Source organism: Rhinatrema bivittatum, chromosome 1 (genome assembly GCF_901001135.1).
Source record: "Rhinatrema bivittatum chromosome 1, aRhiBiv1.1, whole genome shotgun sequence".
Lineage (NCBI taxonomy): Eukaryota > Metazoa > Chordata > Amphibia > Gymnophiona > Rhinatrematidae > Rhinatrema > Rhinatrema bivittatum.
The window spans coordinates 535,538,909-535,551,257 of NC_042615.1; the positions used below are offsets into that span (position 1 = coordinate 535,538,909).

The 12,349-nt window shown below is 44.6% G+C and overlaps 1 protein-coding gene and 1 long non-coding RNA gene across 4 annotated transcripts in view; one reads left to right on the plus strand and one right to left on the minus strand.

The window, feature by feature from the left end:
- Nucleotides 1-12,349, plus strand: part of PALM2-AKAP2 (PALM2-AKAP2 fusion) — a 583,545-nt gene that overhangs the window by 4,808 nt on the left and 566,388 nt on the right. The gene's annotated exons all lie outside the window — the stretch shown is intronic.
- On the minus strand, nt 6,804-7,766 carry LOC115097984. The gene is made up of 3 exons (XR_003858380.1): nt 7,655-7,766; nt 7,021-7,193; nt 6,804-6,889 (listed from the first exon to the last, which is right to left on the minus strand). It is a non-coding gene; the product is annotated as an uncharacterized LOC115097984 (long non-coding RNA).

A 12,349-nucleotide genomic window follows, 5' to 3' on the forward strand; every position in this document is an offset into this window, starting at 1 on the left:
AGTATGCCGGTTCAGCTTTCACTGCCATTACCACTGTGGCTGTCCCTTTGATAACTTGCAGTAATGGTAGATGGCTGTATTTAAAGCAATTTCTTCACCACGGAGCCGCAGCAATCTCTCTCTCTGTCTCTGTCTTGGTGTAATATGATGAGATTTCAGCGGAGTGAGCTTTGGAAACTGTTTGTAGACGCCGCATGGCCGCACTTGGCTGCCTTGGAGGGCTACATGAAATTAAAGAGCGAGGCGGGTAACTAGCCTTCTGATGTGTTTACACAGATGACTTTAATCCGAAGCCCCCTCGGCTGCGTGCCAGCTTCAGTTATCAAGATCCAAGAGAGCAGTTCAGGTGGTGGGGCTCAGACCGCCCCGAAAATGTCTAATAATAGCCTCGGCCGAGTCTAATGCACGGATGAGAGCCCGATGGGGAGTGTGCATGGGTGTTGAGGGAGGGGGGAGGGGCACAGCAGGAGCAGAAAAAGAGTTTGGAGGATATTACCAAAAAAGCTGCTTAGGTTTCGTGTGGACAATGCTTGTATAGAACTGCTCTGCATTGATCATGTGCTTTTATGCAAGTTTTTCAATGCATTTTTATTTAAAAAAAAAAAAAAAAAAAATTAAGAGAACTGTCGGTGTTGAGGAAAGCAGAAGACTAAGGACCTGCTTTATTAAGACTTTTTCTCCCATTCGGTGTCCATGGGAGGGAATAAAGTTTAGAAAACTGGGCCCTAAATGTATAATTGACGGCTAAGGTAGGGCCCCTTGATCTAAACTTGGCAGCCCCTGGCTGGCACATGCCATTGAGGCTAACAGTGGCCAGTACAGTAACTTCAAGCATCCCATTGAGGGATGAGGACAAATTGCCCTCATGAGGGCTGTAAGAGTATTCGTGTGCATTTCCAGTGTGCCATCAGTTCAAAGATTAAATCTGGTGAGTATGGCCCCGTATGCTTCAAGGACCAGATTCATTTTAAGTCTTTTCTCTCATTCTGGTCCACGGGGGGGGGGAAGTCCAAAGAAGGTGCAACATACTCCCCAGCAGAATCTGAGCAGGGAAATGTGGATTTAGTGCCTGAGCAAAAATGTTGCTGGCGAGGTTCTGACCTGTCACAAAGTCCCTCACTGTTGCTTAACTTCCGATCGTTGACGCAGTGGGCTCGGCTGTCCTTGTTTGGTCGGGACGTGCTTCTTTGCAATGTGCAGAGCCCACGTGAAGCTGTGAGATCGTCTGAGCCAGGGGTTTGGTGGTACACCCCAGCCACTTTTGTGAAGCCTGCTCTCTAAAAGAATGAAAAACTTCCCCTGGGATCCCGTTGAATCTCTGCAGTTTAGCAGCATACTCGGGGGGCTGATTTCATCAAGGCTTTGCTCCCATTCTGTGTTTATGGAGAGAATCAGGCCCTTAGTCTGTCTGTCTGTCTCAGCACTGATGTTATGGTAAAGGACTATGAGAGTTTGTGGCATTGCAGTCCTTGTGTGCATCCATTAGGTCCTGGTTTAAATGGAAGGCCGCCTCCATACTTAGGGACCTTCGTTTTCAATTTTTTATTTTATTTTATTTTATTTTTCCCGAGCGTTTCGATGCTATAACAAAAGAAAAATCAGAGGAAAACAGATTTTTTTTCTCCTGTGTGTTATAACAAAGTCATTTTCCACTTTCCTTTTTTTTTTTTTTTGTTATAGCATTGAAATTCTCAGGAAAAATAAAAAAAAAACCCAACCTGAAACCATAGGTCCCCATCTTCATCGGTGGCAATGCAGATGGAGATGGAGACTCTTTCCAAGATGTACCAGCAGTGCATAGACCTTGGGTGGGTGGGAGTGCCAGTGCATTGCTGCCAATGGCAACTCAGGGCCCAGCTGAAGGTATTTCATCAGCAACTCATAGTAAATGGAAGTAATTCACTCATGAACAGTGAAGCAAAATCACCAATGCGTTTGGAAAGTTACTTAGTAAATAGCATGTCTTCAACCAGACCACAAGACAAAAAGGCAGGGAAAAGGGAGTTCCCAGGCCGGCCTTTTATCCCTATTGGGACTGGAGCGAGGCAGGCGATCCTAGAGGACCCTGCAGCCTCTTTAATGTTCTGACAGGAGGAGGGAGGTTACCGCTGGCCATGGAGCTAACCTTTTGGTTTTAAGAAAGCGCACTGGAACGGGAGGAGGCCACAGAGCACTGAGAGTATGGGGGAATGAGATGGGGGCTGGTGGGGCTATCCTTCATTTTAAGTGAGCATCGGGAGAGTGGGAGAAATAGGATAGGACCTCGTGACTCTTTTTATTATTTTTTTAAGAGCATTGGGGGGGGGGGGGGGGGGGGGGGCGGAAAGTCAGGCTGCTTTGGGGCAATTTTAAAACATTTAAAGGGTCCCCATGCTTTTGTTGTTGGTTTTTCTGTTTTTAAAGAGCACTTAGCCGATTAGTGCCAGATTTTCAGCAATAACCAGATAAGTTTAGCTGGGGCACCCAGTCACATTAAATCTAGACAGTGAAATTATGACTGGATTTAGCTGAATATTCAGCTGAAAACCTAGCTGGCTAAATTCAGCTGGATCTCTGGGAAGGGTGACTGGCTAAAATTAGCTGGTTATCTCAACTGCTTAGTGGGTTCTTGAATATTGACTTCTCCTTTTATTCGGTCTTTTAAAATGGTGTATTTTGGGGGGTAAATCTTTGCCGCACAGACATCCTTGTATGAAAATATGATTTTGAGCATGTCCTGTGAATATGACTCTCCCCTTACATTTTTATCATATCAGTTATGTTGCCTATTCTGTTTCCCTATTAAGTATTCCAAGTTTAATTTGTGTATCGTGTGAACCACTTTATTGACCTGGCTTCAGTGCTATGGTTCTTTATTTTTATCTTTTTCTGGATCTCAGAGGGAGACATGCTTGTGCAGTGACTCCCGCCAGGTGAGAAGGGGATCCTTACATACAGGAAGAAACATCCATTGCTCTTTCCAGATAGAGGGCGGCTTTCTTTGCAGCAGAGGAGAGCTCATCCTGCCTATAAGGAGAGGGTTACACGTGGGGATTAAATCAGTCTTTCGTTCTTTCTGCGAATGACTCTCTCTAAGTAACCTGGGGATCATTGTTAAAATTGAAATGAATTATCTGAAGATTTGATTATACCCAAAGTAGTTTTGGAAGGAGCTAAGTCTCACAATTTGAATAAACCATCGCAACACAGGAAAATGATAAAATTAATAAACTTTTTAAAAGTAATGAAAGCACTTGTTGCTAATGGGTTTCAGACTGCGCTTTACCTGATGTTAAAGCCCACAATTCTATAGGCACTGAAAGATCACATTGATGAAGCCCGGGCAGTGGAGTTGTCTGCTTAAAGATTGAAATGTGTTCATGATCACTGCTTTACCTAAAAGATCTTGTTGCCAGTTGCTTACAGACCTATTTCTTCAAAATCTTAACGAAAATGTTGGCTGAGTACTTGAAACTGTAGGTCCAGTTTTAACACATTGTAGCTTTATCCCTCATAGGCAATTAATGAGTAATATTAGGAAAATTCATGCAGCCCTTCAACATATACAGTGCACTAGAGATGAAACCCTAGTTGTGGGAACTGATGCTGCAGTAGTATAGCAATGCATACTGTGGGTTTTAGGGAAGATTGGTTTATTGGAACATGTAATTGATTGTATAAAACTGTCAAACTAATAATAGTAGTAGTGATATACGGATCCCAGGGCTATGACTGCAGTAAATGGTGAACGTGCAATACCTTTTTAGGACTATTCTTGAAAAAGAAAAAAGAATGCCTTTTGTTCAGCTTCTATCTGTCTGTGACACTTTCTGGCACAGTGCTCCAGTATCTGATGCATGGGGGCACTGTGGAGGGGATGAAGCAGATGATAGCCGCAGCCCTGAAGCCAGTGGTTGGCTACATGAGGCCAGTCAGCCCCGGGATGGGGAAGACTTCTCTACGCAGCTTGGCAGAAAATGGGAGCCTCGGGCATAGCCCTGGAACCGGCGCTGGGCTAGATAAGGCCGGCCCGCCCAGGAAAGCAGCTGCTTGGGGGTGCTGTGGCTGGGATGAATTACCGTGCTTGACGATACTGGTCAGAGAGACCCACCCATGCAGTCTGGTAGTGGAACCTGAGTCAGGTTGCATGGCATGGTGGATTTATGTATTTAGTTATTTAGATTTCATGCGCTCTTTTCATTGGTAGCTCAAGGTGAGTTACATGAATGTACAATAGGTATTTCCCGTCCCCAGAGGGCTTAAGATCTAAGGGGGTCATGTACTAAGCATTAAATGCTTTAATGCAGCGATAACACACAGTATTTCAAATGCAGCACATTATATACCCCCAGCACCATGGCAGTGAGCTGATTTGTATGCAAATACATGCTAATCATCTCATTACTAAGCAAATAAATGTACATCAAGTAACACAACTTCTCTCAAAAACTGTAAGCCCAGTTATTTGATTTAGACTTAGCTGGCCTGTCTCACTGCTTCCAGAGCCATGATTTAAAGAGGCAAATTGGCCCAAAATACCTCCACCTCTCAAGGGTCCCAGAACCCCCAGGGGTCTCTCAAGAGACCCCTGCCTATCCCCTGTCACCCCTTGAGGTGGCCAAATAAAAAGATGCTTAATTTTCTAAAGTGAAGCTGTGGTGTAGGACCCACTCCTTCCCCCAAGTTCCCTCCTTATTTTCCCCATAATTCCTTCCAGTTCCCCCCCCCCCCAACTCTTATCTACGTGGCCCTGATAGTCTCCTGGGGTCCTGGAGTGCCTCCTAGGGCTCTAGACTCGGCGCAGCCATTTCCAGAATGTCCCTGGCTGGCTGACAGTGTGCTTAGCTCCATCATATGATTGGATGTCAGCATTTTGGAAATAGTCTGGAGCCTTGTGGGGTGCTGCGGACCCTCAGTAGTCTACCAGGACTATTTAGGTAAGTACCTGGGGGTGGGGGGGGGGGTGGAGCCAGGAGGATTGGCAGGTCAGGATTAGGGTGTTATGTGGGAGGGGTTTGAAGGAGGGGTGGGGCATGTTATATACCTTCACTTTTTTAAAACCTTTTTTTTTTGGCCACCTCAAGGGATGGGGGTTGGGGGGGAGGGTCTTGAGAGATCCAGGGGTTTTGGGACACTTCTAGGGGAGTTATTCAGGCCAGTTGGCACCATTAAATCATGGTGGCCCCCACAGCCTCGGGCCACCCTCGCTTGTTTTTTGTTTTTTTTTTCTGGGGAAAATACCAGTGCTTAGTAAATAGGGCCCTCAGTTTGTACCTGAAGCAATGAGGAGTGAAGTGGCTTGGCCAAGGTCACGAGGAGCACTTTGGTTTCTTCTACACCGCACAGTCGAGGACGGGGGGGGGGAAGATAAGTGCAGGTTTGACCCTGCCATGGATGAATGGGTAGGAGGTGGCTAAGGGACACCGTGGGACTGAAGAGGGTACGTGGAAGGGGGCGGCACAGGGCTGGCGTTCCCTACAAAATGGCCTAGACCAGTGGTCCCCAACCCTGTCCTGGGGGCCCACCAGCCAGTCGGGTTTTCAAGATATCCGCAATGAATATGCATGAGAGAAAATTTGCATGCACTGCCTCCATAACATGCAAATTTTCACTCATGCATATTCACTGTGGATATCCTGAAAACCCGACTGGCTGGTGGGCCCCCAGGACAGGGTTGGGGACCACTGGCCTAGACAGAGCGTGCCGTTGGCTCCCTGCTGACCACCCTGGGAGTACAGCCTTTTCTTATTGTTGCCTTTAAAGAAGGCGTGGACGAGGATGACCCCTCTCTCTCACTTTACAGCCATGAGCAATCAAATGAAGGAAGCTGGATCATTTTAAAGGAACTGAATTGGGCACTCGGGAGATTGAAACTGAATTGGTTTGCCAGTGATGATTTACCTTTTTGTTACTGACCCATATAGGTCTGTTCCAGTAATTCTGAATGCTTTCAAAATGTTTGGCTCATTTTCTGGACCCACTATTAGCTTTGCTAAATCAGAGGTCTTATCGTCTCGAGCCAAGATACAACTTGAATGGCTTGGCGAGTTTCCATTAAAGTGGGCAGGAAAATGTGCAATATATTTGGAGTAAGATCTCAGCTAAGATATCAGGTCTGTGTAGGATTTAATTATAAGACTATAAATTCCATTTGCAATGGCCTTGAAGTGTGGCGGCACTTACCTTTATCTCTGTTTGGACGTAGTGCGCTTTCTGTATCGGTTCCTGTTTCCAGACTTCTTGCACATCCTTCAGATTTTACCCTGTTGGTTGAAAAGACAGCGTTAAGATAGTCCAGGCCTGATAATTCAGAAGCATTTATGCGCATAAACGTTGTCTAGAGTTTTGTGCATAGAAACGTACATGCAAAAGAGATTCCATGCGTACTTCTGTTTGTGCACTGCAAAGAGGCGTTCTGAGGGGCAGAGCTGGTGGAGGGGGAGAATATCTATACGTGCAGACTTTCCATTTTTGAAAGTGCACACAAGAAATGCATGCACCTTTCCACTTGTTCCCTAACAGGCGTAAATGTGTACATGTGTGCTGCACAGGGGCATGCGCCTATCTGCCAAGTTCCAAAGGAGCCTTACGAATGGAAGTCTGCTTTGAAAATTTGGGTTAAAGTCTCTTGTACTTTCTGCACACAGACTATAGCCATGGCTGGGCTGTTATAAAATTACCATCCCTAGAAAAACCTGTCTGCTTTCCTATGGAAACCCCCCCCAGAAACCCAGAATTATTATGGGAAACCTGTTAGGCCCAAAGGATTGTAATCGCCTTGAAGCGTGGTGGCACTTACCTTTATCTCTGTTTGGACGCAGTGTGTTTTTCAAACTGGGGCCTTTTTCCCAAACTTCTTGCATATAAATCTCCCATAGTGTGGAACAGGTCAGCTGAGGTTGTTAGTGGACTGGATCAGAGGATAAAGCATTTGTCAGCATGGAATTGGCGTTTGGAATTATTATGCATCATTGTCTACTTCACCAGGCCTGCATGAACCAGACTGTAAAGTATTAGGAAGAATTGGGGTCTACACCTTACCTGATTATTATGTCTTATTGTGGCGTTCCTGCATTTACTCCTGGGATGGAAAACTCCGGTTTCTCTTCTTGGATGTTATGCGGTAATTTTCAAATGCATTTCCGTTTTATGTACAGAAGTGGCGTGTTAGAAAATTGCCTTCACCACATGTTCTCAGCTGTGTGGAGAGGTTCCTAGGGGGCGGGGTTAGGGTGATGAATAGAAAGTTTGCACATGCAGGCCTCAGATTTTCAATGAGAAACTCCACGGGCAAAATTAACCTGCAAGAACCTGTAAACTGCCTGCAGAGTTTCAGAATTGCCTGCTATATTTTTTTTAATCCTATAACAAATTTGATGTCATTTTAAAAAGATTTCACAAAACTCCAGCACCATATTGATATGGTGCACATTCTGAATGCTTTCAAAATGTTGGGCTCTTTTTCTGGACTCACTATTTGCTTTGCTAAATCAGAGGGTTTATTCAAGCCAAAATACAACTTAAATGGATTGGTGAGTTTCCATTAAAGTGGGCAGAAAAATGTACAATATATTTGAGGATTAAGATCTCAGCTAAGATATCAGGTCTGTGTTATGATTTAATTATAAGACTTTAACTTCCATTTGTAGTTGCCTTGAAGCGTGGCGGCACTTACCTTTATCTCTGTTTGGACGAAGTGCGCTTTTCAAACTGGGCCGTCTTTCCAAACTTCTTGCACATATTGTTTTGGGTAATTGGACATGAAACCTTGTTGAGTAGTCTCTGTGAAATTCTGAATAGAAAATGTACCACCTGGTCAGATTTCTGCAGAAGATGTACCATCGTTTTTTCGGCAAGATCACCAAATTCCTAAAGTCGTTCATATTAAGACAGAGAAATGCAAGTGGAAATATTGTATGTAGCACATATTGACAAGAGGACAGCATTAAAGATGGACTGATGTATACAGTCTGATGAATATATAAAATGCAGATTAAACAAAGAATTGTATAATTAATTGTTTCTTTTTTTGTAATAAAGTATTCAACACTTTTGGTGCCAAGTGTTCAAATATTCAGGGCATATGGTTGGGATCAAGTTTCCTTTGGTTGATGTGAGTGTATGTTGACTTTACTTCTCAGTTGCTGTCTCCCCTGATTTTATTCAGTAATATAACGTTATATGTATTGAAATATTTCAAATTTATACGAAGCAAATATACTTGTACAGAAATAAAAAGTTGGAAAGTGCAATGCTGTAAGCGCTGCACAAAGGTGCATCTCCCTTCCACAGTTGAAGTGAAAGTTGTCAAGTTATATGAAAGTTGTAGTATGAGTTGAGTGGCCCCCTTACCCCCCCCCCCCAAGATGTTTCAGTTGTAGTGCTTCTGAACAACACAGGTTCCCCCCCCCCCATCTCTTATCTTAAAAAAAACTTATCCCGTGTTACGGGTATGGACCCTTGGACCAAGATGGAGTTGGTGCAATTGCAGGGACCCACCGTCGGCTGGTGGAGTCAGGAGAGGCAGAGGCCCGGCTGGAGCTTCGCTTATACCAGCTCATGTTCCCCTCGGCTTCAGTCTTTGGGTGCCGAGGCCTCTGCTGATGATCTGTAGAATCGTCCCTGAAGCTGGGGCGTGCAGGCAAGGTCGGGGGCAAGCTTGGGTCAAGGCTGGAAGCGATCCAAGAGGGTCGAATGGTCAGGCAGTGGTCAGTGGCAGGTGGTAATGAAGGAAAGTCCAGGAAGTAAGTCAAGGTCAACACCGGGTATCCGTTCAAAGAATGGTGGGATGGATAGTCAGGGCAGAGAGATGAGGAGAAACACAGGAGGCAAAGCATACTGAAGAACAGAAGACAGACCATGAGACTGAAGGACAATGAAGAAGGACACTGGAACAGAAGGATCAACCACAAGGACTGAAGAACATACGAGCTGAAGAACGGGATGCTGGCAACTCACACTGCTAACAAAGCAAACAGACCTGTTTCCGAGGCAAGGAAGGACTAAAGCATTGCCCTTTTATAGGGCTAGCCATTGACTTCATTGATAGGGACCGCGGGGATTTTACTGCTACAGACCCTTTAAATGTAGGGAAGAGACGCACATGCCTAGGGAGGGCACGCTGGCAGGAGTCAGCAGCAGTGTTTTTCCACGAAGAGGAGTGGCGGTCGGGCTCAACCTGGAACCATTGGCAGTATCCTGCCGCATCTTGGCAAAGGCCAGGGGGAAAAAGTGGCGGTCCGTGGAGCAGCCCGTGGACCATCAATTGCAACATCCTGGACACCCAGCCTCCAAAACTGCCCCCAAAAGCAGAGCAGGAGGAGAAGAGATTCTTACCTCCTTCCACTCTAGTCCAACTGCTTTGGTAGCTACCAGCATTTAGTATTAATTTATTCACTTCACTCAGGCAATGATTGGGCTTTTCGCTAGCTGCTAGTTTCATTTAACTTCTATTTCTTAACAGTGTTTCTGATAATTGAAATTGCTAGCTGAAGTGTTTGGGGATTATTTTTACAGCCTTCCAGTGCTTTGTAAGAGTGAATTTTATTTTCAAATTCTTAGACAGCTGCTTACAGGAGCTCATGGTTGTTGAAGGTCGACAGCACAACAATCACAACCTGAGAGGTTAGAAGGGTCAAAGTATTTGTTTGACTATGGACTAGTCTTTACCTGACTAATTGAAGACCTGAGTCAATCAACCTTTTGGGCTTTATTAACCACTTTAAAAAAAGAGTAATGAATCAGCTGGAAGTGTGTTCAATCTTTTGCAGATGCAGTGTTCACTTTTTTTTATTATTTTCAATGTTTTAAAATCAACAAATAGTTTTCTGCAGTTTTTAATGCAAGATAACTTTCATGTGTAGGTTTGTGGAAGAGACTCCTTGGGATGTTTAGTATTTCCAAAAAGTATTTTTAAAGCATTTCCAGGGATAGAATGGTTCTTAACTCTCAGGAAGTTGCTGAAATGCAAATTCCGACATCTTACCATATTCTCCAATCTTATTTTGCAATCTGAAATCTCAGTTCCCTTGTTTGTGACCGTCTTTAAACAACACTTGTACCTGACTGGCATGCTGAGTAATTTATCCAGAGAGTTTCTGGCCAAGCCCCAGGATTGCCTTCCAAATCTCCTCTAATTTAAAGACTTGAGGTCTTGCCAGATTGAATCCAGGTGGTGCAGGAGATGTTCTTACTCCAGCTGCAGTTTTCCTGACTGATCAATCTGATGCCATTCGTTATCTGAACTGGAGGAAATGCCAGTCCCTCCAGTAAGTCCCAGCATCTCTAAAATACCACCATTCCCTGATTCAGCAGCTGCAGCTCCAGCTTTTCAGCTGTACTGATGTCATCAGTTTGGGGTAGAACACTGGGGATACTGGCAAGGCCCTGCATTGCCGGATCCATCCGTAGGAAATGCCAGTCCAGGCTCAAAGATGCATCATTACAGGCCAGGGAGGGCAAAGAAAGCACTCCCACTCCCATTCCTCCCAGCGGCTCTGTTCTGAAGCTCTTGTATGTTGCACAAGTGACCAAAGAATCCATTGGGCCAGATGATGGGGTAAGCCAGGGCTCAGGGGAATAAATGTGAGTCTTTCCCTTATGTTTCACTATTGTGAAGCAAACCAGTATAAGGGGAACAGGTTAAAAATAGCCCCGATGGAGCAGCACTGACAACTGGCTCTGGCTGACAGCCATCTTGGGTCCTCATTTGTGCTCACCATGAAATTTTTGGCCTTCTGTCTGCAGTATGGAAGAATGTTCTACTTAGGTGGATAGCAGAGGATCCTCCAGATCTAGGGTTATGGAAGAATGTCATGTTAGATCTGCTTCAAATTAAAACAAAAAAAACCTACTCCCCCCTATATCATCTGAATTAACACCAGAGGTTCATACATTTATGGAGATTTGGGGGAAAACTTATTAAATACTTACCTGTAGATGTAATAAAAACATTTGATGTTCTTTTTTCCAAACGTAATGGCTTCATAAATGACTTACCTGTTAGTTTTCTGACTGGTGATGGGAGTGGGCTTCGTTCTGTTGCTTTGTGATGAAGGGTATGCGGGTGCAGATATGTGTTAGGGGAGAAAATTAAAAAGTTGGTTATTTGATGCCAATATCATATTATGTACAGTTGAGGGATATCATTACGCAGGTTTATGTGAAAAGCATTTTATTCAGAAGCCAGGTCCTCCGAATTGCAGTGCAAAATGGTGCTGCCACTGAGACGCCTGCCTTCACTTTTTTTTGTTTTAATTTATGATCACAAGGGCTACCAGCCTCCTATACCTCTAGAATTCCCTGTGTGGCTAGAGCCTTGGTCTTCAGCAATTGTCTGCCAGCAAGTCTGGTTTTCTGGTGATCCATGGTGACTATGAATGCAATATATTTATATACATGTTGGTCTAAGAATCAGACTGATTTGCGGGCTTCAGTTGTCCTGAAAATTGGATCTTTTTGGTGGACCACAAGAACCAGAATTGAAGGCCGCCGAGTTAGTAAATTTCTTTTCGCTAGACTCGTACAAGGCTCTTGAGGTTAGCGGAATAGGACTGCCATTTGATTCCATGACCCCCTGAACAGTTTTCCTAACTTCTTTATAAAACATAATGGGATTTGTATTTTTTGCATTTAGCACTGAATGAAATAGGACTGCAAAGCCGAGAATGTTTTGGAAACAAATGTTTTAAAAATTTGTTTTCAATGCCACATCTGTTTGAAATGCCATAAAAGGTTATAGCAAGAAAAAGCATTCTTGTGAGAGCTCCCTTTTGAATGGGAAAGAAATGGTCAGCTGTAGGAAGGACTCTGACACTAAATCGCTCACAGGCTGATGCAGTGATCTGCAGGTTAAGAAACCGTGACTGGATTTCACTGCACACTTTTAATGCACAGATTACATTGTTTTAACTACTGATGCAATAAAGTAATGATATACTAATACATTGGGAGTTTTAAAAAGTGCATTAACTCAAAAATGCACTTCTTTAGCCTTTCCTCATAGGGCTGAACAGCCCTAAAGAAGTTAGGGCTGTTCAGTGTGGAGAAGAGACAACTGAGGGGGGATATGATAGTGTTGAGCCCGTCGGTCGCAGACCACTGCGCCCTCTATTGCTCACCTTTCTTCTATCTGACTCAGTTCATTTTGGAAAGATGGCTGCCTCCGCTTCTCCACGCCGACCCCTCCGGCGTCCCCGGTCCGGCATGGGCGATTGCGTTTGCCATCTTTCTCCTGGAGTCACCTAGGGCGCGCGCGCAACCCCATCTTTTACGTGCATCATGGCGGGAACCTCGGGGGCGTCCCCACTGCATGACGTCACTAGCTCGGATATTTAAACTCCGTTCACGATTCCTAATACGAGTTAGCAAG